The sequence below is a fragment of the Rhinopithecus bieti genome, unplaced genomic scaffold, assembly GCF_001698545.2.
Source record: "Rhinopithecus bieti isolate Rb0 unplaced genomic scaffold, ASM169854v2 scaffold_51905, whole genome shotgun sequence".
NCBI lineage: Eukaryota > Metazoa > Chordata > Mammalia > Primates > Cercopithecidae > Rhinopithecus > Rhinopithecus bieti.
Window position 1 is genome coordinate 2,807,064 of NW_016821253.1, and position 4,456 is coordinate 2,811,519.

Consider the following 4,456-nt stretch of genomic DNA (forward strand, 5'->3'; position numbering starts at 1 on the left):
GGCTGATAGGGAGGGGCTCAGGCGAGACTTTGGGCAACAGAAAGACTCTACATCGTGATCGTGGTAGTGGCTGCACAACTGTGTGTGTTGATCAGAACACAGCTGTCTACCTTAGAGGTGAATTTTACTCTCTGTAAATCATACCTCAATACACCTGAGGTCAAAAAGAGCCCATTTCGCCCTAAGACACTGTTGGTCTACAGAAGGTTGAGGTTCCAGGCCCAGCACCCGGCATCACCAAGAGCAGCCGGGGAAGGGCTCCGCGAGCCAGCCCGGAACCTCACCCCGGGCTCTGGTGTGAGCATTCTCCGCTGCTCCGTGGGCCTCCCAAAGCCTTCGTATTTGTTCATCAGTTATCTGTTAGCTTTATAGACTCCTGGTCAGCAAAACTGCAAACGGTAAGACCTTTTCCCACTTCAAACTCAAACGCTGCAGTGGGTCAGAGCACGCGTGTGGGTCAATAACAGACACACATGGACATCAGCTGGCCTTTCTGAAGAGGACAGAGATTGATGGATGTGCAGACTTCCCACAGGATCCTCATTCACATTCTCATCGCCTCCTCCGTATGGATTAGCGGGGGTTCGGTGGCATGAGAAAATGGTAGAAGGAGAAATGTATCCCCATTAGGGACCCGCTCCTGTTTAAGGAGGCAAAGTCTGTCTGTTTCAGTTGTTCTCTGCTGAATTCAGAATTAACTCTATCTTCCAACCGCGTGTCTCCACAGCATTAGCCATCTACACTCTGCTTCCCGCCCAGTTTCAAGGCAGAACCTGCATTCCAGAGAACTCCTGGAGATGAAATATTATAATTCTTGTGCTCTGCCGCACTCTTAGAAAGGCAAATGCAACTCCTCCCCCAAATACAAGTTTCTGTTCATTTTTCCACATCAGACATTTGAAAAGAAAGACAGACACAAGGAAACGACCACACACATCTAGTTAGAGGGCACAGCTAACAAAGAGAGGCTGGAATTGCTGACAGGCGCCCTCCTCTCAGCCCCAGGCTGCAGCGGGGGCCCTGCCAGCCTCTGGCTCAGGCATCCCCGGCTCAGGCATCCCCGAGTCCCATTGCTGCTACTTTCACCGTGACAGCAGGGCTGCTCGGGAGCACCGATTTCACAGCAGGTGCTTTCCTTATATTACGTCATTTCATCCTGAAAGTGATCCTTTAAGATAGATCATACCCTCCTTATTTTTACACAGAGGGAAACTGAATTTGGAGGAGATTATAAAACTTAATTCTAAACGATGCATTCATAAATGACATAGACAGAATGTAACTTAACTAAATAACAACATTTATCCTGCACTGCAGGGCACCCCATGGTTAATGCTTCACATGTGTTATAATATTCAACCTTCACAACCACCCAACAAGCTATGGTATGTGGCAGAGGTGGCTGCCTGTTCACCAAAGCCGTGGGCTCATTCTTCCAGGCAGCAGAGCTGGTCCTAATGTTGCTGCCCATCAGGAACGGCATCTCCCACCCACTTTGTTCCCAGAATGGCTGCGGGCCCAAGTTTTGCCAGTGGAAAATGAGAAGTGATGTGTGTAAGTTCAAGGTGGGGGCTTTAAGAAGCAGGCAGGGCTCCTCCACACTGTGTCTCTGGAGGCCTCCAGGCCCCTGGGGGCGGCAGAGCCACTGGATGGAAGCCTCTGTCCTCAGGTCCCCGCGTGAGAGAAGACCACTCACCAACACGTGTGTGGACTCCTGGTGAGCAAAAAATGGGTTTATGAAATTCAAGGGCTTTTGTAGCAGCTAATTTTGCATTAACAAATCTAACATTATTGTTTCCATTTCACACACAACAAAACTAAAGTTCAAAGATGTGAGTTCTACAGGAGTACAGGGCACCCCAAGTCATTCAGAGGTCTGCCCTTCTTCCAAGCCCACACTCTCTCTGCCCTGCGACCTGCTTGGTGAAGGGCGAGGTCTCCAATTTTTTCCCCCATTCTAGAACCCTAAAGTAAGGGAGGAACCCTCCATTCAGACGGAATTGTGTTTCCATTACACCCAGTGACTGGCGGGACCCATGGATTGAATACAATGACCATTGATGATGGGATCAATGGCACTGCATGAATGTCCCCACACGGCAGGAACAGACTCTCCCCAGCCCTGCAGCCACAAAAAGGAGCTGAGGCAAGAAGAACAAACGCAACCTGGGTTTCCCTGAAGTTCCCCAAATCTAAAATCAGTCAGGTAGCTGGAACCCGACTCACTCTTGGAAGCCTCCTTTTATCATCCAAAACAGTATTCATGTATTTCTATCTGACCACAGAATTTTGTACTCAGAAAGTCAGTCAAACCAACATAATCTGACTATTATCAGCATTTCCTGTTTACAAGAGCTCAGACAAGGAGGAGGCCCCAAGCCACAGGCAGCAGTGCTGGGGTCATTGTGAAACCAGAGTCTAGAATTGCACCTGGCATGTCACGGGCTTTCAGTGAGTATTTGTTACATGAGTTGTTGTTTGTAACTGAGGAGCTACATGGTGTTGCCAATGAATTTTATCACTAAATAAGAGCATTAAAAAATTGTATCCACCATCATAATCATTTCATGAAAAAACACATGTTATACTGAAAAAAAACTAGGAAGGTATAATCTGTAAATATCCCTGAAATGCCTGCCTTTGCTTTTCTGAGAAACACACACCTCGGCCATGTCTTCTACTGCACACTGAAGAGCCATCGACGGTGGCCCTGCCATGCCACTAGTGTCTGCAACACTCTATCATGATGGGAAGAGTCTGTCGGACATCAGTTTGGGTCCTGCTTTTGCCTGTCATTAGCCAGTGACACCCTGGAGCTCCAGTTCCTTCGTTTGCAAAATGGGATCGTCAGAGACACCCACCTGGCCCCTTTCACCGTGGGTTGTGGTTGGCACTGTTGGGGCACGATGCAGGGGAACTTGCTGTGGCCCTGGTGTTAGGTCTCAAGAGAAATCTTAGGGGCCAGGAGGTTCTCTCAGCTCCTGACAGTAGGGCGGTGGGAGGCAGAGGAGACCTGCTTCGCATGGAGAACTTGTTTTCCCGCTTATGCCTCATCCCCTCCCCTTCCCCAGACAGCAGCCAGCCTGTTCCTGATACCGCAGACAATGCCGTGTGCAACACATCGTCTCCTCGTCTAGACACGCGACAGTGGTGCCCCCAGCCTCCCTCACAGTGAGCCTGGACATGTGACGTTCTCCCCAGCGCACCTCACACGGAAGCAACGCGCCACTTCTAGTCCGAGGCACAGAGAGTGCCCCCAGACCCACCTGTCTTCTCTGGCTGCAGTTATTCTGAGGCCTCTGATTCCGGCCCCAGGCAGCCTGGATTCCTGCACTGACTGGGAGGAGGCCCATCCAGAGGGCCTCTTATCAGACTGTGACATGTGAGCAAAAAAGAGACTGTTTTACTAAGCCACGGAGACAGTATCAATGACTCTGAATAAGATGCCTAATAAAACAAAAGTCAAATCAAGTCAACCCTCTGTCCATCTCCCTGGGGTAAAAGTCAAAGTCCTTAAAATACCTGAGAGCCCTGCATGACCCAGACTCCCAACACTTTCTGCCTTGGCAGCACTGCTTCCCCACATGCACCAGCACGTTCTGCCTCAGGACCTTTGCACCTGCTGCACATCCTGCCCTCAGTGATGAGCCCGGCTAACTCACCCACCTTTGTGAGGTCTTCACTCAAATGTCAGCTTCCAGTAAAGCCACTGTTGGCCACACTCCTTATCCCCTTTCCTTGTTTAAAATGTCCCTTAATACTTTCCACCATCTAATATATAGTTTACTTATAGATTTTTATCTTATGTCTTCCTCTAATAAAATGTCTCCATGAGGGCGAGTAAGTAGGAGTGAGTGTGTATGTGTGTGTGTGTGTTGTTCACTCCTATATTCTTAGTGCCTGGAACAGTCTCTGGGGCATAAAAGAAGTTCAATTGTCATTTGTTGGATAAATAACCTAGGATACATGAACAAATGTTACAGAGGAGATGGAAAATACGAAGGAAAACAGGAAACTCTTACAAAAGAGGCCGTGCTTGAGCTGACCCTGTGACCCGGTGAAGGCCCAGCAGAGCACGTGGCATTCTAGGTGCAGAAGAGGCACCAGGTGGTGACACTCCAGGGGACAGGATGTGAGGCTGACATGAGGTTTCCACCAAAGCCAATGAGGAATCGTGACGATGGCTGCGATCAAGACACAACTCGAGCAACATCGGTCAGCGCTAGGCATGCTCCAGGGTCCCCGCGTTCTGTCAGCTCCCCGTAAGGATGATCTTACCCTACAAGACAGGGGTACGAGGATTGAGAAGCCGCCTCCCAGAGGCGTAACTGGGAGAGTGTTTCACAGCCAGTGGAGGGCAGGCTGGACTCCAAGAGCTGCTCCAGCTCCGGGCCTGGGGCCTGGGGATTGCTAAGCCACACCGTCTGAGGCCTGAGGCCTTCCAGGATGTCTGAAC

General features: G+C 49.9%; 1 long non-coding RNA gene across 1 annotated transcript; it reads right to left on the reverse strand.

Moving 5' to 3' along the window:
* Positions 1 to 1,279: 1,279 nt before the first annotated feature.
* On the reverse strand, positions 1,280 to 1,949 carry LOC108520790 (uncharacterized). Its single transcript, XR_001883008.1, has 2 exons — positions 1,811 to 1,949; positions 1,280 to 1,714 (listed from the first exon to the last, which is right to left on the reverse strand). It is a non-coding gene; the product is annotated as an uncharacterized LOC108520790 (long non-coding RNA).
* Between the last annotated feature and the right edge of the window lie 2,507 nt (positions 1,950 to 4,456).